The sequence below is a fragment of the Pezoporus wallicus genome, unplaced genomic scaffold (genome assembly GCF_028554395.1).
Source record: "Pezoporus wallicus isolate ANWC-B61680 ecotype Strahan unplaced genomic scaffold, APGP_CSIRO_Pwel_v1 contig_1739, whole genome shotgun sequence".
NCBI lineage: Eukaryota > Metazoa > Chordata > Aves > Psittaciformes > Psittacidae > Pezoporus > Pezoporus wallicus.
Genome location: NW_026637351.1, coordinates 1,036,986 through 1,063,902, shown reverse-complemented (window position 1 = coordinate 1,063,902; position 26,917 = coordinate 1,036,986). Strand labels below are relative to the sequence as shown.

The 26,917-nt window shown below is 43.8% G+C and overlaps 1 protein-coding gene across 5 annotated transcripts in view; it reads right to left on the bottom strand.

The window, feature by feature from the left end:
- The window catches only part of AGPAT3 (1-acylglycerol-3-phosphate O-acyltransferase 3), a 92,687-nt gene extending 66,070 nt beyond the window's left edge, over window positions 1-26,617 (bottom strand). For all 5 annotated transcript variants that reach the window (XM_057405040.1, XM_057405041.1, XM_057405043.1 and 2 more), the window contains exon 1: window positions 26,344-26,617. The gene's annotated coding sequence lies outside the window, so the exon portion shown is untranslated. The remainder of the gene's footprint in view (window positions 1-26,343) is intronic.
- Window positions 26,618-26,917: the final 300 nt, after the last annotated feature.

Below are 26,917 nucleotides of genomic sequence, written 5' to 3'. Positions count from 1 at the left end.
TTCTCATTGACCAAAACCCCCAAGCCCTTCTCTGCAGAGCTGCTCTGAATCACTTTTCTACCCAACCTGTAGCTGTGCCCAAGATTGCCACGACCCAGGTGCACGACCTTACACTTGTCCTTGTTGAACTTCATGATGTTGCATGATGTTGGCAGTCACCTCTCTAGCATGTCAAGGTCCCTCTGGATGGCACCCCTTCCCTCCAGCATGTTGACTCCACCACATACGTTGGTGTCATCATCCTACGGCATCCTATTGCACCAATCTTCTCCACCAGAACCAGAGAAAAAGTAGCTGCAAAATTTCTGAGAACGTTCTTCTTTCCCAAACAACAGGATGTGTTGGAAGGTGAGAGTCTGGTCTTTTAGGTGCGTTCCCGGAGCAGCTGATAGTGAAAAACACCCGTCTCCAGCACTGATCTCAAGAGCCAAGAGGGGATGCAGGCAGCAGGTTACAAAGGTCACTTAGATGAGCAGGAAGAGAGATTGTCTGTTCCCACAAGAAGCTTACACAGACACTGCTAACAGGGCAATGACATGCTGGCATCTTCCTTGTGAAACAGGGAACAGGACAATTTTACACTTCCTGGAGCAAGAGTCCAAAGAGCAGAGGTTAGTGGGACAGCTTTCCTTCAGAGCACTCTGCAGCACAAACACAGGGAGGACGGCTGGTCTAGGGAATAGGCTCACTCAAATTCAAGGAACAGTAAGTGGACAAAGCAAGTAAAACTGAAATGTGATCTCCTGGCCTGCTCCGACTGCCCTGCACGTGCAGTTAACACAGACATGGCTAGCCATCACTCCTCTGGTAAAAAGATTCTCTCCACCATTGAGAAGAATCCAGAGAAAGCAGCTCCAAAATCCCAGCCAAAGACCAGCACCAGCACTGTGGGGAAGAGACAACTTTCGCTAAAAAGCATTATGAGTATTACGTGCCATACTGCAGAGTAGAGCTCTGTTGCTTAGGGGGTTTGTCTTAATAAACTTCTGCGTCAGGTATCTGATGGACAGGTACCTTTTCAATCATCCTTTCCTTAAATGTGTACCTTTGTTAGCTACTAGAAAAAACAGGGAGCAGCGTGTTTATTTGAACAACTGATAAGGACAGAAAAGCATACCATATAGTCCTTTGATTTCCAGTTTGAGCAATATCCTGAGTCTGAACATTTCACATGGGTGTATTTGTCCCCTTCCTCCTCCAAACATGACATGCAGAACCCCAGAAGTTATAAAACACAGAGCTAGCATTAATTAGCCTCTCAGGAGCCAAATGGTCCCTGGGCAAATTGCTATAGAAGCCTATTTCTTCTTTGGTGGATTTTGTACCAATTCACAAGCCACAAGAAGAGTTTAAGGCAAGGGCAGGACTCCATTTTGGCATGCACCCTGCCAGGTAATGCAGCCACTGCTACCTGAGGCACTAGTCTACAGCTAGACCAATGCTGCTAAAAGAAAGGCCGAGTCTGGTCCAAAACGAGTCAGGGGGCAAGCCAACAGCTAAGGAGGGTGGATGACAAGGGCTGTGGTCCTTAGGATGATTTTGTGGACTGTTTTTACAGAATTCCCCTCTCGGACTCCACAGAAGTCAGAGCACTCCCGCAAGTAACACCACCAAGTGCTTTACTGATGCATCCACTACTTCCCAAACATGACCCCTTTTCCAGCTTGCCATGAACTATCACTAGCCTCCCTCCAAGGGCTCCACTACAAACATGCATGGAAGATGTCCACTGCCTTGACCTTTCCCATCCTCCGCAATTCTGAACAGGTACCTATATCCTCCATAAAGGAGATACTGAGAGATGGAGGGAATGTTTCCTCTCATCTGGGCTTACTGTGACACAAGATGATTATAAGGGCTCTCCAAAACTGAGGGACATGAGGAGAAATATTTTAACCAAGGGGGAAGTGAAGAAACCCCAAATCTTTACCATTATTTCTAAAGACTGAAATACTTTTTTCATAATTTCTTGTTCCATTTCTGTGCTTTCCCAGCTCCTAAACTAGAAGCGCTGACCTATCCTCCCAACAAAAAGCATTTCTCAGCCACTGAAATCCAAGAGATACCACATCTCACAGTCACATTATCACCACCTAGATGTAAATCTTCTGGTGGACCTCAGTTTTTTCTTCCCAAAGAGGGAAGAAACAGCTCCTGAACAAAAGGGAAAAAAACAAACAACAAACCCAACAAAATCCCTTTATCAGGCAGCTCGTTTCTCTTCTACGGGTCTGCGTAGCAGACAACAGGGAAGAGACAAATTGAGGGACAGCGGCAAAAGGAATCAAAAAGGTCAATGTATGTAACAGACTAAGCAGATTTGGCAGCTGCCTGCAAAGGGGGACAGAAATGGCTCCAAATGGGATAACAGGATGCTCAAAAATGCAAAGGATAAATCCTAACTAGAGTTGTACATTAGTACCTTAGTACCATCCATTTCTGCTCACGGTTGGACAATACTCTGAAGCCTGGGGAAAGGACTAATTTGAGCACAGCTAATCACTGGGATGAATCAGCTCAGCAGTGTGCATTCTCCTTAGAGAGAGAAGACAGAATTGGCAGAGGACAGTACTGCAGAAGACAGCAATAGGAGGAAACAGCTGCCGAGTTTGATGCAGGAGAAGTCTGTCATGTGGAAAACATTTTGGTGCAGTGTTCTTGGCCAAAATCATCATCCCCAGCCAAGCATATCCTACAGCACGTAAAAACAAGTACATTCCCTTTGGAAATCCACAGGATTTCTAACTCCAAAATGCTGAAACAGCAAAACCCAAGGCTTTTCCTACTGTACATGGAAGTAACAGCAAGACAGAAAACATCGTCTACCACATGGCAAACATCAGGGGAAACCTGTATCAATACTGTCCTTTCAAGGATAGTATCAATCACGTGTATCCAAAAGTGATGAATCTGTGACAGATCTACCTCTTTATTTCAGGAAACCCATACTAGTTTGAGAATAGTTTTTGCATCAACTTGAGGTCCACTGGCTTACAGTCTGCACTGTTAACTTCACTCTGTAACTTTTTGTAAGACTAAATGCAAAATGGACTTAAAGTGTTTTCTATAAACTTCTTTTATAAAAAAACTGTAAAAGTCTTCAGAACAAAACAGAAGCGCAAAGCCCCAGGTAGGGCCACCATGGAGTACAATGGACTTGCTGCAATTTTCAGAAGCAGTTCTCTTGCCTCTTCAGTGTATTGCAGAGGTTACTGCACCTTTTCTGCTAAAGAGGCTTCCACCTTTCCCCCTTCTCATTCTCCTCACAGACCAGTTCAAGCACCTGTAAAGCAGCCCTCAAGACTGCAGCACCAAGCCTTGCCATGAACACTCTCCCTGCAGTCCTCGAGATTGCCATCCGCCTTAGAAAAAACACTGCTTGGGAAACACTGAATCAGGGGAATGGCAAGCAACCCACTGCCCACAGCAACCATAGGAAAAGTCTCTACAGTTCTCATTGACAAAGACGCTGGAATGAGTTTAAGGATCCTAACATCATGGGCCATGGCTGGTTAGCAAATTTCCAAAAAGTTTAGCACCAATTCTGTATTGACACATCAGAAAGCTTGGTTGGGAAAGGAAATGCTCAAGGCTAATGGTTTTATCAGTGACCCCAAGACACTCTTGGAGCCACTGCTGTATTAATGCACTTCAGCATACTGCCAAGCAGCTCTTTCCATCAGAAGTAGACACTGCACTGGGAAGCAACAGATCAGGAGCAGTGGTAGATGAATAATCTCCAAGGCGGGATAGCTATGCAGAGAGCCAGGCAGCCACAGACTATCACATCCGTAAATTCCTGTGCAGAGCTCCCCTGGACCAGCACCAGCACTGCCAAGCTGAGCTTCAGCACACAGAGGCTGTGCTGCATCAGGAGCTACCTTTGTCCCACACAAAGATCTCCCACAACCAGGCCATGCTCATTTCCGTATGCAAAAGCATTGAGCCACGAAGCAATGGGCCTGCCTTGCTGTCTGTCAGGAAACAAAGATGGAAACTCCAAAGGACAGAAGAATTGCGGGAACTGGTATTTGAGCTTGCACTTGCAGAAGCCTATGTCCTTAGAAGACCTTCCTATGACACACTGGAAGTGAACACCAGAGACCAAACAACAGGTAAGTGAAGAGCCCATGTCTTGCTAATCCTGCAAAATCAAGCTGCCATGCAAGCTTGCTGATAAGAGAAAGAGGTAGGTCAAAGCCATTGGGTGGACATGTTCTGGATTATTTCACTTTTATGGAAAACTTCATGCAAATACATGTCTGCACAGGAGTACTTATATGGAACAATCTTTATCTAAACATATTATCAGTACTTCATATGAAATTCTGCCATCCATACTAAAAAATACCCTGCACAACTTGAACTTTTCTCAACACACAAGATAAAGCTCCCAGGTACTATTACCTGTAAGAGGAAGTCTGACAAATAAGCACTGTTCTTTAAATGGTTTTTTTCAGTTACAAAGATTTGATTGGCATCATCCTACCGCACTCCAGCTGAGTCACAGATCAGTTAAATTAGACCAATAATCAAAAGCAAAAGCTAGCTTCAGCTTTGGAGACCTTTATGAAAGGAGCTTTATTAAGCTGCCTCAATGGGACAGATAAATATTATGGAACAAAACTGTATTTCATATTTTTGTTCAAGCAAACACTAGTTTACCACTGGACTACTACAGACTCCCTACCTGCAACATTTTCAGTGACAAATAACAGCCCACCTACAGGACTGTTGTACACTCCATGCAAAGGCAAAGAACCATGTAATGAAAAATTACAGCCTCAAATGTCCATATGCTTCATGGACTTTTCACACAATACTACTCCACCAAGCAATTTTTAGACTTTGAGGAACAAAAGTGGGTTTTGTATTCCTACACCGGATTGACTGACCCTCTCCTTTGAAAAGTAAAGAAATACTACTTGCGATTCTGCAGCACAGAGATAAAGATCTAACTTCAGCAAGAACTGCAAGTAACCTGACCTTTTAATTTTCCCTAATGTTTCACATGTGTCCCCTCAGCGGCATACAAAAGGTTTACTTATTTGTTCTTTTTCCACATGGCATAAAAGAGCTTCCAGTCTGTGTGAAAGATGATGCTCCCAGTGGGCCTCTTATTTATTGCTCACTGTAACTTTCTTTTTTCTCCTGCTGGCAACTGGAGACTCCTTCACCAGATTTCCATGGTGACAGGTATGAGAAAAGACAAGAAGTTATCTTCTGTGGCATCTCTGGACACCTGCTCTGAAAGAGTCTTCTGTTCCTGCGTGCTGTTATTTGAATACATGAATGACCTTTCCAAGGCAAGCAATGGTTTTCTTCAGAACAGGCTTGATCTGACTGTCAAATTGAAGGCTGGTAAAAATGCACTCACTCTCCTCAATTACCTTTCAGCGCTACCTTTGAGAACTGAGAAATCAGCAGCCTTCAAGATTTGTTTCAGTCCCTGCAAATTACAAAGCTTAAAGCAATTGAAGCCTTACTGTTGTAGTACAAATAAAATTATTACATTTTGCCTACCTATAAAGATTTTAATAATACAGAGTCCTGTGTATGAGCCCTGTCGATTTTTTCTCCCAGGTGACCAAAAGGACTGGTTTTCCCACAGAAGCCTTGACAGGCACTTGGAAAAGCAAAGAGGTACTGAGCCACTGAAAACACTGTGGCTCATTCCTGAGCCTGGTGAGCCTCACGACTTGAGGTCATTGCTTCCTCCAAAGCCAGAAGCCAGCCTGAAGAGTAGAATCATCGTAAGTCTTCCCAATATTGGCTCAACGGCTTTCAAAACAGTCAGTTCCTTTATCCAAAATGTACACAAATTAGGTCCCAAGGGGTCCTCACCCCTGCACAGGTTGCCCAGAAAAGCTGTGGCTGCCCCATCCCTGGCAGCATTCAAAGCCATGTTGGATGGGGCTTGGCGCAGCCTGGTCTAGTGGAAGATGTCCCTGCCTATGGCAGCAAGTTGGAACTAGATGATCTTTAGGGTCCCCTCCAAACCAAAGCATCCTATGATTCAATGAAATGATGAAGAGGAAAATCACACATCATCAGAAGTCGAGACAGTCCTCGATCAAGGGGAATCAGAGCAGGTAAAGGAAATTCCATAGGAAAGGCAAGAGAAGAAACAAAGAGTGTACAAAGATGGTGAAGATGCAGGGTGGAGGTCAGGAAGCAGGATGGAAAAGGAGAGAAAATTAAAAAAAAACAACCCAGGGCCTTGCTGTAGCTCATACAAACAGGAGATGGGGTTGTCATGCATCTCACATCGCTATGTCTAGTTCTGCCTTCAGTAGTTCAAGGATTATGTTTACAGACTGATAAGCGTGCATGACAGAGCTTCACAAACAAACTTCAACCACCAGAAAACAAGCCTTCAAGCAGGAGACTGAACAAGGAGAAGCTGTTTCAAGTTTCAGGAAAAAATAAAAATAAAACAAATGAACAAAAAACCAAACAAATAAACAACAAAACACCACACACTTAATCACAGTCTAGGTCCCTGCATGGAAACAGGGTTTACAGCAGATTATGCCTCAGCTGCTGGAACCAAAGCCTGCTAAACAGAAGCCATCAGCTTCTGAATGAAACAAAAAATTCAGGTCACAAGCCACGTATTTCGGCAAAGATCACCAGCCACTGTAACAACTTACCAAGGGCCAGGATAGTCTTCATGACTGATCGGTTTCTAAATCAAGCCTGGAAGTTTTCCATGGAGGCAAGTTACAGTTTGAATACATATTTACGAGATACACAGTTAACCCTGATATAATTCCTACACCCTCAACCTTTGTCTCATGGCCTAAAAAGCCAAGGGGTAGGTGTATGAAGGGGTTGAGGAATGAAAAAGGAGCAGGAAAAGAGGAGAAAGTACAAAAAAAGACATAGAGGGAAACAAATCATACTGATAATGATGTAGAATGAATAAAAGCACTTAGACAAAGGATGTACATAATGATTTCATTTATTTTAATTGAAGATGCGTGTGAGGAAGGAAAGAAACAGAACAAGAAAAAACAATTCTGAACAGGAGGCTGTGGCTAGAGAGGAGGGAAAAGATCTTTTTTTGTTTATTTCCGCAGGTCACCGAGTATTTCAAGTATGAGTCTTCCAAGTGCAAAATTCCCTGCACCGCAAAACCCAGGTCCAGCTTGGTATGCAGTACTCTGACTGTTCTCACATTGTGTAGGCAGTACACAGTGCCACATGACAGTAAGCCAGAAAAATGCTACAGCTAAAACATGCCCCCAGTCACACTCACAGCCAGCCTTCTTCCAGGTGACAAATCCTTACACTTAGTGATCCCCTGTCCAAGTGAAATGTGGAAGCAGATGCTCTTTAAAGTCACTGTATTCCCGCATGCTGCCTTGATCAATACAGCTGTGTTCATTTACTACTTGTTTCAAGGTCCACGACAAGGTACAGCAGTGAAACTTTACCTGGATACCAGTTCTATGGGGGATCAGATGTGTGCAGGCATTGTGATCTATGCAAAAAGAAAGGAGACACCAAGACACCAGGTACGGATACACAAAAGCACAGGAAGGAAAGGACTACCTAGCTCGGCTCTTTTTGTTGGCTTTAAACAAGTATAGGATTGAATAACAATAACCAAATTAAAAGGGTTTTCCATATAATAGTTCACATTTTTATAGTTAAGAGTAGCTGAGGTGGCAAACTATAAAGGACAGATCAAAACATACTGACTAATTTGTTAGCCATGGAGGTTTTAAAGCAGGCTGGTTTGTCTCGCTTACAGCTCTATCAATGAAAGTAATCAGCTCTGAACACAGCAAGAAAGTTTATTTAGGGCAGCATCACAGGCTTCTCTCACCTCTGCTAGGCATGGGATGGTAATTTGCTGGGGGGGTGGGGTGGGGTGGGGGGGTGGATCAACTCCCTCATCAGATCCAAGTTCACTCTTGTCTTTGCTCTAAAAATCACATTCAGCAAAACACACACACAGAAACTTTTAAGTGGATAAACACTGCACAAAAGCTTGCATTTTCTGCAACTGAGCACTACTGCAAGCAGAAAAACACACAGCATCATACAAGTACATAAAGAGTCATGGGCAAAACTCGAACTCTGGGAAAATAAGCCTCCTGAAAGTCTTGCGGAACAGGGGGGGTTGGTACGTCCCCTTTCACTTCCACTTACATTTATATTTCATCCACACGGCTTCTTCCACTGGAAATTTAAAAAACAAAACACAAAAAAACAAAGACAAAGACAAAAAAAACCCCCACAGTAAACACAGACATTCAAAGACAGGTCTGTCCCACCCCGCCAATCAATCCCAAATAGTCTTTTTACAACTTGAGTAACTGTGTACAACTGTGGATCAGCTCAGTGATCCCCACACTGCATTATGTGGTCCCAAGCAGTATTCGTCTGGAGGTATCAGAAGGAAGCAGAAAAAAAACCTGCTAATGTTTAGATATAGCTGAATGACTCCAGAATGACTCAAAGAAAGGAGAGTAATTCTTCCTGAACACTGCAGACAGCTGGTAGTGTACTCACACCCCCCACAGAAAGGCTTCTAAGTCTTAAACAGCATAGTCATAGATTTTTTCCTTCTCATGAGTGTGCTTCGCCCAGCTTCCAGTCGCTCTCCTCCTGGGAGCTCCATTAGTCATGTTAAAGAGTATTCTTTTTTCATCTACCTACTGCTTTTCAGATTCATTTCACAGCATGATTTTTAAAATTTTAAAAGGGAAAAAATCCACAACATTTGACTGTATGAAACTACCATTGACCAAATAATCCAGTTTTGTTTTGTTTTTTCCTCTGTACGAGTTTTTCTAAACACAAGGAAGGGCAAAGGAAAAAGAAATTAACAGTCAAATCCTGAGAAACCAGACTTTTAATTTTATTTCTAAGTGACAGATCTGGATCCTGCAGTCAGACTGTCTGCCTTCACGTTTCAAGAGTGAGTCAATGGCACCTACATGTCAGAAGCCTGTTTTCACACCTCATTTTAAGCCTAAACATAGGGTTATGTTTTCTCTCATTCTCATTTCTTAGATGCCACAAAAGGCTGAAATGGAACAGTAGAGCATTTCCTACCCTACTAAGAAACCAAAAGTTTAATTAAAAAAAAGGTGAGATGCCTTTCCACATTAACACATTCATCTATTTTCACATTCATGGGAGGCAAAAACTGTCTCATTACCCTCACAGGGAACAACTTTTCCTAAGTGGATGATTTTACAGAAAGGATTGCTGTTTGAAGAATACAGAACCCATAAAACAATAAGTAAAGGTCACAATATTTACTGGCATATGGAAAATCGAATTCCACATTGACAAAATAACCTAAGTACAGCACATTCCATGGTAAATGGATTAAGACCTCACACACACTTCAGAAGACACATCTAAGGGCATTACAGCTTTTCTTTTATGAATTCCCAGTTTCAACATTGCCCCCCAGCACAATCATCACCTTAAAATATTAAATCCCAGCCCACCTGGGCCTGCAGAGATATGCAGAGCATGTCTGGAGAAGAACGGCAAGTATATACTGACCCTTATGTGCACATCACCACTGACCTCTTCCAAAGGTCCAGCCGCAACCTCATGTTGCTTAAAATATAAATACCATTTGGAAAAGCCACATAATCAGGGTAAAGTACACAGGTAAAGCAAACATACAAATGCACTCTGGATCTCTGTGGCCTACCCTGGCACTAAGAAATACTGTCAGAGCCTTCAACTAATTTTACCAATCAGCACAAGTCAGTATGAGCAGGTTTCTCTTTTGGCGTGCTTTTTACAGTCAGGAGGAACGGTTACGATTTCTCAGGAGGCATTTTTCCCAGCTGCCAGGCTTGGCTTTTCAGTCCAGTGTCCTGCCCCACTGCCCAGCCCCAACCACAGCACTGTAGGCTCTGCTTGCCTCCTACCCGAGCTACATCCACCCCTGCAAACACAGCCAGGGGTTTGTCACATCATAAAGCAGCATTTGATTACAATCCTCAAACACAATTTGAACTATTTAGAAAACACGAATTATAGTAGTATTTAGCCATTCCATTATTATGTTATAACATGCTGTCAAAAGAGGTTTTGCTTTTCAGTGTACATACTGGTGAATAGAATATATTTTCACCCATATACAAAGCACTGGCTGATTTTTAGATAAAGAAAAATAGGTAAAACCAAGCACACTGTTAACACTTTCTGAAATTAAAGGCATTAACTGTAACTGCAACCAGCACTTGATGCCTTCCAAAGGAAAGGATGTTTGCTCTCAGCAGTGCAATAACCTGGATCATGACTTGAAATGCTAGTTACTACAAAGATGGGCATGAGCTACTGAGGTGGAGGGAGCTCTTAATTACTAGACTTAAAGCTCTGCCAATTGTTTGATTCTTAAAAACAGCCAACTATGCTCGTGTCTCTCTTTTGGACATGGAAAAACAAAAAAACAAAAAAAAACCCCACCAAACAAAAAACCCCACAAAACCAACAGAAAAGGAATATACACTTAAAAACACCCCACCCTTTTTTTCATTGAATGCCTTTCCTCCTACAACATGAAATATTTACCCCAAATACTAAACAGCTGAATGTATATAGATCCTTTACAGGCATCTACATACTAGAAGTCTTACTAAAGACTGCTTACTGACCAAGTAGTTTGCTTCACTTTAGATTTCTGATAGGCATTCAGACACCAAGAACAACATTCAGAGACTCCTTGAATCATACCCAACTTTGCACCATCGATGTGACTCTTTTCAGAGGCTGGACTTTCCCTAACTAACCATTCTTTTCCACACTAACCATTCTTTCCACAGCACTATTTCTGAGGCGGTTCTGCAACTATGGTCCTTTTATGAAAGTCCAAAATGCTCTTCATGGATGATGATCGATGATGATGATTGATGATAATAATAAAGCAGCTTCATTCAGCACACATGGGAATCTTGAAATCAAGAGGACTTACACATAAATCTGAGTGTTTGAGTGAATAACAGGGTTAGAAAGCACTGAGACAGAGGTAATTTTTGCTAGGGAATGATTTTGTTCTTCACAGGACAAATATTTTTCCAAAGCTGGAAACCTCTGGAGGTGTTTTCTTTTGTCTCTTCAGAACATCAAATTTATTACAAAGTTACCACATAGTGTTCCAATGCATTCATTAGTTTGGAAGTACTGTGTTAAAGGCCAGTGGGAAACCAAGGAAACAAAAAATAAACTCTCACCAGACCAATCACTACCTTAACAGTTTTGTCTTCACCATAGTAGAGGCATGCTACTTCATTAAACCGAATATGACAGTGTAGGTCAGGAATAGGGAAGAAAGCAAGCAATCAGACACTACTTTGCTCAGAAACTATTTAATACATAATAAAAGTCTTGATCACCACTACTAACAAAATATTAAGGTTTACAGCACTTACTCCCCATAAGTAGCTATCTGTGAAGGCACACTACTCATACACTGGCACACCTGCATTTTTGGAGTGTTGAATTCATGGAACATTCCTTAATTATAGATTATTCCAAGATCTTCATTTCAGAGAGATTTTAAAGAGCTTTACACCACTGAAATAACATCTGCATGACAGTCAAATAATCTCAAACTGAATTAACACTGACCTATGGGTGTATTTTTGTATTAGCACTTAAAGGTTTAGACTTCAAACACAAAGACGAACACTGAGGCAGGGAGCTGAAAAGACAACTGAGGTTTGAAGAAATGTCTATCTCTTATGAAAGTTTTTAGGTTAACAGGCAAAGAAAAGTTCTTGAAATTCTTACCAAGGCTTAAGGAAGAGATGTAGGTTTCTAAGCACAGGTGCCAAGTATCATTTTTAAACTCTTCTAAGATCCACATAATCCACATGGGACTGACAGATTTGACACCAGAACACTGGGAAATCTATACCTTTTGAGAGTGGTGGCTCCAGACTAAGAGAAATACCCTAGGGTGCCTAAAGTGACATTAGATGTTCAGATACCTGAGTAGCCCCACTAGTCTACAGCATTTAATTAAAGCAGAGAAGACTACAGCTGGGATTAGTACCAGCTTAGTCCCTCCATCCTACCAGCCAGTTCATATGGTGGATGGCCACATGATTTCAATGTGAAGAAAAGAAAGCGGCTTTCTCAGAGTAAATATCTGGAATACTTTGCATGGTATTGGTCCAACAAATAACTGAAGAAACTTCTAGGACTAGAGACCATGAGAGAAGGAGGCATACTAAAAACTGAGCTGCACAGAAGGCAGATAGAAGATAGCAGCATGAAAGGACTAGGCCTCCACAATGCATCAAGGAATTTACATCGCTGTGTCCCACTATCTCTCTGTGATGGCAATTTCTCTATTTATAAAATAAAATATAAAAAAAAAAGCGAAGTCAGGCCCCAGTACGGAAGAGCACACATTACAAACTCAAAACCCAAGATTTTAGGTATCAAATACATTAACTACCTGATACACACACTTCTGGAAAGCGTTTCCTACCTGCACAGAGCTAGTACCCTTTTCTCCACGACTGCTGCCATTACTGATGGGGATCACCATGACACCATGCACAAAGGTAAAGTAAGCATGCATTAAGACTCTAAAAGTACTCCACCTTACTGAATTTGAATGTTTATTAAGTCTACTCTGCCCACTGGCAGCACTTCAAATTTCAGATTATTAGGAATGAAATAGGTCAACCCAAAATATAGCCACAGCTGATCTACAGAAATAAACACTAAGCCAAAAGGAAATTGTTCTCCATTGGCCTTTATTATTTTCACCACAGTATTTCTGTTAGACAGTCAAAAGTACATTTAATACAAAACAGAATTTAGTATTCAGGAATCTGAAATAAAACCATGTCAGGAAAGCCAATCATTGCCAACAGAAAAGACCACAAGTGTAAAGTAGTTTAAATACTTCGATTCTTCCAACTTCTACTGAGTGATGCCCAGCAACCAAAACACACTCAATACAAAATAAATAAGCCTTGGCTAGAGTTTGGCTTTTGACCTGATTACATTCTTCTTCCCAAAACAACCTCTCATCAGCTAGAAAGGCTGCATCAAGAACTGCCCAATATAACCAGGGTCTTTAGCAAGCTTACACAGCTGCCTCCACACACAGAAACTATCACTTCCATCTCAAGAACTGCAAAGCTGTCTGTGCCGAGTTAACATCTGAACAAGCCTGCAGATAGGATCCCTACATAATTTAGGATTGCATCCAGACCTGAAGCTGGAAACTAGGACTCCAGAGAAAAAGAAGAGCTGTTACCCTCCTAAAAATTGGGCAGCAGCTCTTAAATGCCTGAGAGACCACTCCAGAGAGCAGTCCTAGCCTCTCACCCTCTGACAAAGCAACAGAGCGACTTGGTGGGGTATGGGGGGAAGTCAGCAGCAAAAATAACCCCACAAGATCATGGTGGAAGAAATAAAGAAATTTGACAAACTGCATATTCAAGACGTGAAAGACAGATCCCAGGAAGCAGTAAGCAAGGCCAGCAGAGATGTGCTGCAGGAATTTGGAGCAAGAAGGCAACAGGGAGTCTGAAAATCAGTGGGTTGAAGAGATGAACCTGCACACCCCCACACTCCTCTATTTGAGCCCAAACCCTTTCAAAAAACTGCTGGCTTAGTTTATAGCTGAAATAATGTCAGCATCTACCCAATTACATTCAGGTCTGTTGGCTATCTACACAATGCACTCAGGAGTAAAGACCCACAGGCCCCACCCAAGGCAGATGTGCTTACATAAACGTAAATCCAAGGAAACCTAGGAACAGTTAAAGGCCCTTTTTATGCCCTTCATGCCTCCCCTCTTTCCCCTCCCTTCCCCAGTACATCTAGTATAGAAAAAAAAAGGTTAGATGTACAATAAAGAAAACCTGATCTAATTACACTGGAAGTACAAAAACGGAATACACGAAGACTAAGTGCTGCTAGTACAATTACTTCATCTCTCATCCAACGCAGCATTAAATTTACCTGCTCGTTACTGTAATTTGGCAACTGAATCAAATGCTTAAAAAGAGCCCTGACAAACCACACAATGAGTGGGATTAAACGAGGAAGAGGAGGAGGATGTGAAAAAGAAAATTGCACCAAGAGATCAAGATTAAGTTGGAGACGCACAAATTCACCTGCCTGAGAAGATCCACCCTGTTCTAGAGAGTATCCGCAAGCTGAAGTTTAATGCAAAAAACACGGTGGAGAAAAAAAATTCCTGCTTTGTAACCAAGTTGCATGTGCTTGGCACCACTAGAACTTGTTAAACAAAGCTGCTGTCAGACACCCTTGCGGAGAGAATCTGTATCACTGCAGTGTGTTTTTAATTTGTATAACAATTATTCTCTGGTTTAGAAGCACGTAGCTCATGAGGAATCACTGGCTACCCAGAGCAAACGCATATTGAAAGCGCAGGTACTGGCTTTCTGCTGTTTATACCCTCTGTTGTATATGTAATTCCACCAGATCTGTGAACTCCAGACATCACATTAACTACAAAAGATGGAGTCTTCCAAGATACGAGGGCCATTTACCAAACAATAGCATCCAAAATAATTTCAACACAAAGAATCCTACTTTAACACTGTTCTGGAACTAAGGAAGAAACGCGGTAGGGCTCCCCTTTCATAAGAGCATATGGCATTTTAAAAAGCAGAGCATTACAAATTCCACCAACAGCTACTGAGTCATTCAATAGAGGCTCAAGTTATCTTAGCTCTGTCTCTCCTACCTAGGCACACGCACCACAGCAAGAGGAAGACCAAAGTTCCCTGTGGTCATAAGGAAACAAGTTACATCTCGTTTATATTATTCACACTTTTGATGAGTTTTTCAGACAAAGACAATGACAGCTCAGCACTGCCAAGTTTACTCACTGTCCACTGCTGGGGGGAAAACTCAAAGAACAAGAAGTTCCTTGTGTGGAGCATCCTAGATCGCCTGTGCTTTACCGACATGCAAAACCCGTATGCCCTGCCAAACCATTTTAGGCATACTGCGCACAAAAGAAAACATTTCAGGAAGCTGAATGGTATTTCTTTTCTGTTCATACAGAGTGACAGACCACCACAGCCCATAAATTTTCTGGTACTTCGCCTCTAATACTTGCTAGCGATGCGTTCGCCAGTACAGGGAGCCAGGAACTTGACTCAGATTTTAATTCATTCCTTATCATTCTGCAAAACTACTTCAGCACCCACCAGCTTCGTGCAATGGCTGCAATACCAAAAAGGCAAGCGGTCCTCTGCTGGAGAAAGAAACAGCACTTGCATTTAAATTCTGTGGGCACACATCAACTAGCCTCTGAATGGGGTTTAGCCAGCCTTTCAGCTTTTGTTTAGTGCCCTCCACACATTGCTGGTAGTTACTGCTGCTGGCCAGGGCAACTCTAAGGTACTTTGGCTCGTCATCAGGAATTAGTTCTCTGCCACAGAAATTCACCAAGAGCCAAATGGATGAAAAAATAGCAAACCAAAGGAAATTGGCACCATGCTCTTTCCGGTTGTTGGGTTCAGGCTTCAGTTTTGGGCCTGATCTCTAAGGTAAACACACCTTCAAGGCTTTGCTCCACCTTCTGCATGGAACGCACATGGAAATGAATTCATCACAAGCAAGTTATTTCACACACTTAAAAGAGGAAGATATGAAGCAGCCACTAAATAAAAGGACCCTTTGTCAGAAAAGCAAAAATACCAATATATCCTTGCTGGAGTCAGTCTGACACACAGATTAAGTGGCATTGCCCTGTGCTCGAATTCACAGCACACAAGGCTTCCAGAGCGGAGCAGGCTTGGAGCATGAGTCTCTACCAAAATAAAATTGCAGTGTGTGCAGCTGAAGAGCGTTTCAAGAGGACACCTAACCCAGCTGTCTCCAACATTTGACAGCCAAGCTTCTCCAAAACCTTTAACTTATTTTCATCTTGACCACTTGCCCCCGCAACCACTTCCTACACAGTTTTTACACAGCAACAGAAGGAATGAGCAGGACAGCCAGAACTTCTGTTCTCTGGACCCTCCCTGCCCCTTGTCCACATCTTGTAAGGGTGCATTTCCCACCAGGAGCCCAGCACTCTGGTTCCCAGTGCAGGAGCACCAAAACCCAACCCTTCTCATATGCATCTGCCAGGATCTTTTCTTTTTGAATTCTTTCCAGCAACAGAAATTTCACAACTCCCATTTGGCAACAGAAAGCTTTTTCCAGCTTTCCAGCTCTTCCTTCGGCATCTTAAAATCCATAACTTCTTGTCCTCTCTACAGCTGCACAGAGAGCAGCTGATTCCCTTCTCCTGCAGCAAGCTTTCAGGTATCCTCTATGTAAACCAACTTCCATTCTGTAACCCTTCCTTTTGGTAATGTTTTCTTGACATACATGTGAATTTTTTCACTCAAGTTTTCTTACAGATTTGTCCCCAGAAAAAGGTGTTTCTGAAAAGGTGATGCTTTCAGTAGCATGCCATAGCCCAGCTCATGCCCAGTAGAACCATTCTGCAGGAGTGTGTATGCACCCCAGCCTAGTGTGCGTGCATCCCAGCCTAGTGAGCTTGCTTTTTACTTTAGGGGTCAGAGAGGAGAAAGGTTTGGGGTTGGGGTTTTGGGGGAGCTTGGTTGGTTGGTTCGGTTTTTTTTTTTTTTTGCAACCACTTAAGACTGACTCACATTGAAGTCTGGAAACTGCTGAGTGGAAGCATTACATTTTTGGTTATTATCAAAACAGGTATTCGGCAGGAATACAGTCAAACCTAAGGCTAACTTTTCCTTTAGATGTTTTGCCAAACTAGCTGTGCTAATGAGTAGTATTGAAGAAGACACTCCATCATAAATCCAGAGGTATAAATTAACGTAGGCAATGATATCACCAAAAACTGAGGCTGGTCTGTAAAATCTGGTTAATCTTACTCAAAGAGAGGGATTAAGAGTACCGGCAAGCAGACTCCTCCCTTCCAGACTAAACTGCAGTCCCACTAGAAAAGATGCTGCCAACATTTATCAGTGTTGGTATTCCTATTGCACTGGGGAGGAGCAAGAAGCCAACTAGATAGGAGGTAAGCAGCCAGTTTTATCTGCCCTGTGACAAAATGCTCTCACTGAGGAGTACTCCACTATTCCACTAATTCCCACGCTGTTCAGGAAGAAACCTGAACACACAAAGAAAAGGAAATAAAAGGATGTTACGTTCTTTTGCTGTAGAGAAAGGTATAGAAAATACATTACCTGAATGAGGTAAGGCTCATAGTGGGTTGCATGCGGCAGGTGAGTGATGATGAACACTATCTGTTTTTTACTGTGAAATATAACCAAGATGACACTGTCAATGGCAGTTCTTCAGGTAAACAGCAAAAACCTTCTTTTTTTGCCAGTAAAGCTAATGATACTTTTGGATCCTGGAAAGCTACAAAACCTGCTTTCCAAGCTATTACATAAAATTCCCTTCATATCACCACTACTTTGGTCAGCTCTCTTTCTCTAGTATGATATTGCTACTGAAAAGCCAATATACTACTCCAGCAGTGTATCGGAGTATACCATAAAAAACCTGTAGTACACAAATTGGAATGAAAGTTTTCAGCCAGAAAAGGTTTTCCTTATTGGTAAATTGCTAGCAAAAGCTTATAAATTAAGAAACAGAAAAGTATCATCAAGCGGGCTTTGCTATATGCACAGATGCACACAGGAGAGCTTGCTAGCAGTATACATCTAACAGCATAAGCATACATATGTGTTTAATGGACATATCTTCATTCTAAGAATATATGCTGCAAAGGCCTTTCCCATTAGTTAATCTATGGCCCTCAATTCCCAGTCACAGCTACAGCTGCAACAGGCAAGCTGAAGCAATGCCATTTGTAACTAGTTTTCATTTCAAGTGCAACACTGAATGCTTTTTCAGGGCTGAGCAGGACTCAGGCTGCAAGCAAGCACATCTGTACCAGGTCAGAAAGGAGGTCCACCCCCATCTCACTACACGTCCCTGGCAGCAGCAAGGAGACAATGGCCAGGGAAGAACAGAGAACCAGGCCAAGCGTACTGTGCCTAACCTCCCAGCGTCTAGTAATTTGCAGCCAAGGCACTTCTCTAGGTACAAGACGCACAGCTATCTTTAGAGTTCGGCTTAAGACACACTGCCGTAATGTTAGAAAATGAATGCAAATTCAATCCTTTCAGAGCAGGCAGAGGGAGGGGGCTTGTTGAGTGTTTTCTGGTGAGTATTTGGACAGGAAAGCCTGAAAGGAATAAAGCAGCATTCAGCAGTGATAGGTCTCATATCATCACAGAAAAATACTGGGAAAAAACACTACTGGAGAGTTAAGCTAGCCAGGTTAGTTTCCACCATCAAAACCAGTACACCTTGAAAGGACAAAAAGCAAATTGCACTACTCAAAGTACATCATATTTCAGATTAGTCCATCTCAATTCTTAAGAGAGGGCATGTAACTATCCTTGCCACAGTGCTAGATCTGTATTCAAGTAGTTGTCTTCTCCACAGATAACAGTGACACCACACACAAACTCAACATGAAAAACATTTACAAGTTTCAGAGAGTTAGTTATGAGCAGAGGCTGCTGAAAGGCATGGCACTGTCCCACTGCCACGGGTTGGTCAGTAAAGCAAAAGACAAGATGAAAACTTCAAAACACAAAATACAGAGAACCAACTCAATCCTATGATCCAAGTGATGGGAATATTTCACTGAAAATGGGGAGTGCCAGTAATCAGTAAGGATCTGGAATCTCGGCCAAATTCCCACAGCTGCTTGTAATTTTAACTAAAGGTACATTACAGGAAAAGTTAATTTAGAAAAAAAATAGCGCCTTGAAATACAGACGGCAGACTCATCCTGCCTGGGAAGAGAAGGGCTCCAACCCTCTGAGCAACCCCAGGAAGCTGTTTGAAGGTGTCTCTCTCTGCTGTGACCACCAGAAGCCCACTGCTCAGCAGGCCTGGGTGGTTTGGGTCATGGTATCTTCTCTGACCTCAAGAAATGAAAACCTTCTTTTCCCTTTGGTTTCAGCCCTCTCACAACTCAAACTTAAAGCACAGGCTGGCTATATCGTTAATAACGCAAAGGCCACAGGCACCAACGGAAGGCAAGAGAAGTTTAGCTCAGACACACTGGTAGGGAACCCAAGACTGCAGCAAGGCATTTGGAGCAAGAATGCCCACATAAAAGCATACAGCGTGCAACATAACATTGGATCAATCAATCACAACTGCATCTGGGAGATGACTGCTTGCATTAGGCATTAAATTTGCATATATCAACCATATAGCCACACATCTCTGCTCAGTTGGGAGGAGAAACAATGTTCGTACTGAAACCCGATGGAAGGCTACCAGTCAGACTAACGGATTTAAAAACCCACCTTTATCAAATAAGCTGATTATAGCTGTGTTATTTAATGGCGTGGCAGCCGCTCTCAAAATCTGGGTCCATAAGCAGTCTAGCCTTTACCAGCCTTTACTTTAGCAGCCTAGCAGAAGACTGAAAACTGGTAACACTAAACCATCATATGAATTATGTTAAAAGGAAAGAAAGGCTGATTTTGAACCAGTACATAATGCACACATTTCCACCATCACATTCTCCTGAAAAGACCAAATCTGCATTTGAAGTACCGACAGCTTCAAATCTTTAGGGGAAAAAAGCTTTCTTTGTACAGAGTCAAGCTTAGGCAAGTCTTGCAACAGTAATTACAGACACTGCCTCCCCAAGCCATCTGCTGTGGCATTTATAACTTCTGGAAGGGCAGCCAGCAGAGCTGGTGGAGGAGAAGAGACACACATACCTCAGAAACCCAAGCCAGGCTTCTCAGAAAAGCTGTGATGCTGGTCTGACCCTAACAGAAACTTACATCCTGGTTATCCAGACCTCCTTCAGCTTGCAGATAGTGCTGATGTTAGAAGGAAACAGCTGGGTCTGCAGATTTGTCAGATCACAGGGAGTTAGGAGCCCAATCTCAAGGCAACTTGTAACCCTGAGCAAGACCAGCGGGGAAAGAGCTCAGCTGGAAGAGCTCGACCAGGACTTCATCCCAAAAATGAACAAACTTGTGCTCTGAAGTCAGTGTAAGCAACCCAACTTTCACATGTGGACAGACTTTGAAGACACCAGCACAGCCAATAGCTCTGCATCTCTCTTCTCCAAGAAGGGATGCCTGTAACATGGGCAGAACAATTCAAACAAGCTAAGTTCATCCTTTATGAGGATGCATAGGGTCCAGCCTGATGTACTCACTTACATAGTGACAACCAGTGCATCTGCCAAATGTTTTCATCAGCAAACCACAGCTAGCAGAAGAGGTGGAAGGACACACTCACCCACCGCTCACTCACACAGCCCCGAGTTCTAGCGGCGGGCCACACTGCAGGTACTTTGAAAATCCAGCTTTCACAGTACAGCTGGAAATAATGCCGAATAATTGTTTTGCCATCCGTAAAACATTACAATACCCACTTCATAGGGTTGTCACAAGTATGATTTAACATCTCCGAAGAAATTTGAAGAATAAACAATGGCTGTTATTCTGAGTACCACAGAATTTGGAAGGCTCTCACATGAATTCTGCACAACCGTGCATGTGTGACAGCTTCAGCACCAACAGATTATTTTCCCTCACAAAAAAAGCCTCCCAATAGCTCATTTGCTCTGGGCAACACTTTATTCAGAAAAGTCTTTTATTTTGCTTGTTAATATATCCTAAATTGCCATCAACTTTGACTATTTAATTAATAGATTCAGGTGTTGTTTCTAGTCTCTCTTAATTATGGGAAACATTGCCTTTTTGACAAAGAACTCAGTTTAAGCTGTCAGGGCTCCCAACCAGCACACTGTAATTACCTAAGTAATGCTAACACACAAGAACAACAACAGGGGGGAAAAAAAGCAACTAAAAATTTCACTGAAATCCCATTTCCTTTACAGCAAATGAGAAAGTCTGTCTGCATGGAGAAGAGGTGCTACACACAGAAAGAGGCCAATGTCATACTGCTTATGCCTGCCTATTAAAGAGCTCTTAACACTGATGCATAAACATTGTAAAGATTTTAATTAGGTTTGCTTTTACTTTTTCCCCATGAATATACAAGTACACAGGAGATGCTGGATTCTAGGAGTTCTGCTATACACTCAGATCTACCTCTTCTGAAAGGAAAACTTCAACCGCTTCACTCCAAATGTATAAGGCATCTACATGCCTTTTCATTCTCATAAAACATAAATAGCTCAACATCTACTCCAAGGATAAGCATTTTCTTTTTTTCTGAGCAGTCTCAAACTACAGCAGTAGTCACAATTAGGCAACAAGGATATGCCCCGAGTGAAGATGGATCTGGCTGAGAGAACTAACATTTCCCCTACACAAAGCTTCAAAGGCTCTTTAAAGTCTTTGGGACACAAACCATATTTTTGTTTGGAAAGCAAACACCACATTACTGATACTACTGCAAGATAAACAACAGCACTAGGACTAGTCAGTACACCAGCTTTTATTCCCCAAGACATGACAGGAAGTTTCTTCTCTTTATTTCACTCTAGGTCTCCACCAAGAAACTAGAACCAATGGGTGCACAAAAAATGCAGCTTAGCAGTACCATGCCTCACAAAGAGTAGGTCCCAAGTTCCCCAAATCCCAGGGGAAGCAGCAGCCCAAAATTTTGGTCCTGCTCTCCCTACAAAATACAACATGTTGCATGCCTGAGAATAAGCAAAGGGAGTGGGGAGGGGGGGGGGGCACAAAAAAGCAACATGAGCACCTAGGCTATTTGGCCAATAGCACACAGCAAGAAGATGTACCATAGATCCCAGCTTTTCCTCAGTTTATGTCTCACAGAGATCAACAACTTTAGGGGAAAGTTCAACATGCCAAGACTATATTGACCCCCTCATAAAACACCAGCATGAAGCAGAAAGGCAAGACTGATTGAATCCCTTCAACATTAGCCTGACAGGCAGCATCCTCTCATAGTTTGACCTGTGCATAGTTTCTATACAGCTTACCTTGTCTTTTCCCTGGCAGGTATCATAACCTCCACCCAGGACTTCCTTAGTAAAGCAAGAGGGTACCCTGGCACAGCCAATCACCACGCTCTCCTCCTAAAACTGTTTGGTTTTGCATGCATGGGTTTACAGACAAAAGAAAAGCTGCTGTGGTACTTGGTTCCTTTTTACAATACTGAATACCTATTTGGCAGAGGACAAGAACCCAAGCCTCCTGCTTCCCAAGACAGATGTCCCATCTACTAAACTTCAGTTGTGCTGTCTGTTCCATGGAAGGTTAGACAGGCACAGATAAAGACACAGCAGAAGGAGGTATTGTTGTGAAGAACCAGATCCAAAAGTAACACTCCTAGACTGATCTCTACAAAAGAGACAAGCATTTATTTCATTTTTGCTATGACATGTGTGTAATAGTTCTAAATGCCCAGCTTCTCATCACCATCATGTCTTGCACCCTCCTAAATGTGCCAAAGCTCAGAGGCACAAGGAAACTTTACACATAAACAGTAAGCATCCACTGATTTTAGCAGCATCAATTAAAAAAAATTTAAAAAAAAGAGAAAAAATTTGGACTCCTACAATAAAACAAAACAGGAAACAGAGATTAGTAGTTTGGTGCTCCAGCAAATTAAACACTCCCTAGAATATATTGGTTATACCTGTAAGACCCTGTGTCCTAGTGATAACTGGTCCCTAATTTAGGTGGTAACTCGCTCCTCGAATCCTAACATGGATCATGCGTCAGATGGCAAACTGATTTTCACATAACACATTTAACACATTTAAGAGTATTTTCACCAAGCACACAGCAGAGGCCTTGGGATTAGTGTTTCTTTTTTTTTTTTCGTTTTATGTTGGTTAGTATCACAGGTAAATAAAAACTTTGGATAATGCCTTCTAATGCCTCTCTATTCCCTTCCATTCAGCCTTGCTTACAAAGATGGTATCAATTCCTTCTTAAGAGCTACCCACAAGCAAAAGTTCCCTGGTATTAGCCTGAAATACAAGCATAGACAGACACTCTTTATTACTAGTGGCTCATCACCAGAAGGTAATGGAACAGTCCGAGATACAGGTACTTTCTGGTTTCACTTTGCTTTTCGTCATTTCTTCTGTTCTATATCTCACAATACTCAAGATAGTGATTACCTAGTCACCTGTTCTTTGTTTGGACGCTTACTATAAACAGAGTAACACGCATGCACCAACACTCAGTATTAAAACTAAAAATAAAGAAAACTGAAAGAACAGAACATTTTTAGCCTTTACAGATGACAGCTACATTTCTTTGTCAGTATCTTGGCCACTCCTATCAATAATTATGTTCTCATAAGGTAGAGGAGCAAGACTGATGCTGGGCAACTTCTTTCTTCAAAAGAAGTGTGACCAGCAGGTCAAAGGATGTGATTCTGCCCCTCTACTCTGCTTTTGCAAGACCACACCTGCAATACTGCATTCAGCTCTGGGACTCCCAGCACAACATATCCCACAACAAGGATATGTTGGAGCAAGTCCAGAGAACGCCACAAAGATTCTCAGAGGGCTGGAGCACCTCTGCTATGGAGACAGGCTGACAGAGCTGGGGTTGTTCAGCCTGGAGAAGAGAAGGCTCCAGGGAGATCTTACAGCAGCTTCCAGTACCTAAAAGGGGCCTATAGGAAATCCAGAGAAGGACTTTTTACAAGGGCATGTAGAGACAGAACAAGAGGGAATGGCTTCAAGCTGACAGGAGGGCAGATTTAGGTTAGATACAATGAAGAAATTCTTTACTGTGAGGGTTAAGAGGCACTGGCACAGGTTGCCCAGAGAAGCTGTTGCTGCCCCATCCCTGGAAGTCTTCAAGGCCAAACTGGATGGCACTTTGCGCAACCTGGTTTCGTGGAAGGTGCCCCTGCCCATGGCAGGGGGCTGGAACTAGATGATTTTTAAGGTCCCTTCCAATCCAAACCATTCCGTGATTCTACGAATGCAAACATTCTTGTGGTTTTTTGTATTTGCAGAAAGCCTAGAAGCAGCCTACCACAATTTATGGCTATCATAAATTTAGTATAGATGAACTTACTACATTAAGCAGCAACACTTTGTTCACACCAGTCACCCACAAAACATAAGCCCCAAATCCAATTATTCCATAATAGTTTTCTAAGTAAACAAAACACCATTTAGGATTTGAAAACAATGCATCTTTCTGCAAACAGAGGCAGAAAAAAAAAAAAACAGAAAAAAAAACAGCCCAAGAAGCTAGCACAGGGCTATGCAATAGTTTCATTTTGTAAGAAGATTAACACAGAGCAGAAACCTTTAGCTCAGGCTGGGAAAAAAAACATACACTTGTGCTGGAACAGAGTTCCCTGTAAAGTGGAATTTGTCCTGTTTGTTAATGCATCTCTGCAGCGATAAATCAGGGAAGAAGAAACAGCATCCTTACTTCTGCCCAGCATTACTCAACTCATGCCCCTTCTGATTTCAGTCCTTGTTAGGCACAATGCACGCACCCTCACCTGAGCTATCTGCTATGTGTTGTTGAACTGCAGCACAAAGTTTTGATAAGCAGTCCTGCCATTTCAATCATGCTCAACAGAGACAAGCTGGTCAGGTGTTTCTCCTGTGCTTGTTGAATTCAAGCTATATTTGGAGACCAACTGTTCTCTACCCTGCTTTCTCCAATTAAGCGTGTGCGTAAGAGTGGAGAGGTGAAGGTGGGAATTAAGAGAGAAAGAGATAGTGAGACTTTCTTGGAGTACATAAGGCTGTCCTTAAAAGATTCTGAAATGTAATGCACATAGTTTTAATTGCAAAGATTCAGTAACAACAGATGTGAAGGGGAAGAAGACCAGAGCACACAGAAGGGAACCAAAAGCCAAGGCTGTTCTGAAAGTTAAAAAAGATGAGAACATTTACATTTAGCTCTAAGGGCCAGAACAAGGAACTCTAACAGTCCAACACTCACCGCAGCAAAGTAAGTTCACTGCAGGTTACAACAGAAAAAAAAACAACTCTGTGGTCTTGACAGAAAAATGAATGGGATCCACCTGGGTTTGCATAGGGAAAAAATAAATTAATGTCCCTATCTGTGATTATGTTGAACTTCACTCAAAGGAGCAGCAGTTCAAGCAAAGAGCCTTGAGCGAACACCGTCACCACAAAAGAAACACTGCCAAGACAAGTGGAGAGTTCACCACTTCACTCCCAAACATGCTTGTACGTATCAGCAATTCACTAATGGCAAACATGCATTACTGTACTCCAGCCTACCTCCCTTAGAGCAGGAAAGTGGGGGAAAGGCCATGATGTTTATTTTGGACTTGAAATTAATGAGTTTGATGACATGATGAACTAATGAGATTATTATTGCTTTGAAAAAGGAGCTGCAGTATTACTGCAAACTCTGCTTTCCTGTTTCACACCTGCTCTCTCCCTGATTGAGGGGGGCAGATGAAGATTCAAAGAGCAAAACACAAAGAGCAAGAAACACGTACATATATGCCATCAAAAAGTAACAGTCTCAACACAAAACTCCCCGTAGTATACAGTCTGTTTAATATAAGAGGATAATCAATGTGTTCATCGATATAGATGCCTACACATTAGGTTAGCAGCTTATTAAACCCATCAGCATCATCTGAACAGAATACACTCACAACAGCATCCTACTCGGCTGCTGCTCTCCGATCAATCGCTCTTCTCCATTTTGCGCTCACAAGCCGCGCACGCGGGTACAGCCCGGCCCTTCGGAAACAGGCTTTCCGTCTATTATTTTTGTTTCTTTCTTTTTCGTTTCAAACCACTCTCCCACTTTCCTCCTATCCTCCCTCCCACCCTCCCCTCACGCTCGGCGCAGAGCCAAGCTGCCATCCTCCCAGCGGCGAGCCGCCAGCCAGCGCCTCCGTCCCTCCGCACCCCGAGAAGGCTGTCCATCTCCCCCCGGCAGTGTAGGCTACATTCCAGCCGGGGCCCAGCCGCGCCGGCGGGACCATTGTGCCCATCCCAGCACCGCCACCACCACCACCACCCCCCTCACGCCCCCCCCCACCCCGGTACCCGCCGCCGCCGGGCCCAGCCGGCGCACAAAGGGCTGTAGTGCCGGTGGCACCGGCACCGCGGCCAACGGAATGGACCGAGCCGAGCCGGGCCCGGCGCGGCTCGGCTCCTCCAGTGCCGCCGCAGCGGGGGACGGTGCTCTGGGGCCTTCTGAGGGGGATGCCCGGCGGAGCTGCCACCGTCGCCAGCAAAGGGGAGCGCCGAGGCGGGGGGCGCTACCCCGGCCACGGAGGGGCCGGCACGGCACGGGCAGGCTCGGCCGCCCGCCTTCCGCCCGCAGCCCGGCACCCGCGCCTCCTCGGCGGAGCGGCACCAACCTGCAGTCCTCGCCGCCGCCTCCTCGGGAACAGCCGGAGCTGCCTCTGCCCGCCTCAGCCTCCAGCCCCGGGGCGGGCGGCCTTGCGCGCCTCCGCCTGCTGCTGCCCGCGGTGCCCCCCCGGCGGCGGCGGCGGGCTCGCTCGGCGCCGCTGCCCTCGGGAGGCGGGGAAGGGGCGCGCAGGGCGGGCGGCTGCGGGAGCCTCGCTCATTGAGTGCGGCAGCCCCAGCTGTCGCCGCCGCTGCTCCCCGCAGCCGCTACTTCCTGTGCGGCGATGGTTCAGTTCCTCCCGGGCCGCTGGGGGCAGGAGCCGTGGGGCGGAGGAGAAGAAGAGGCGGGAGGTCGGGTCAGATACCGCTGGCAGCAGCGGCCGCTCTTGCAGTTCCTCCCGCACGGGCCAGACCTGCTCCACCCCCGGTCAGCGCAGCAGGACCCCAGCCGACCGCTCTGGCCGCACCGCGGAGGGACGCGATGCCGCGGAGCCGCCCCTAGCGCCCCCCACTGCTGGGCGGCCGCCAGGAGGCGCCGCCGCTCCCGCTCGAGGAACCCCTCACCGAGGCCCCTCTCCTCCGGCC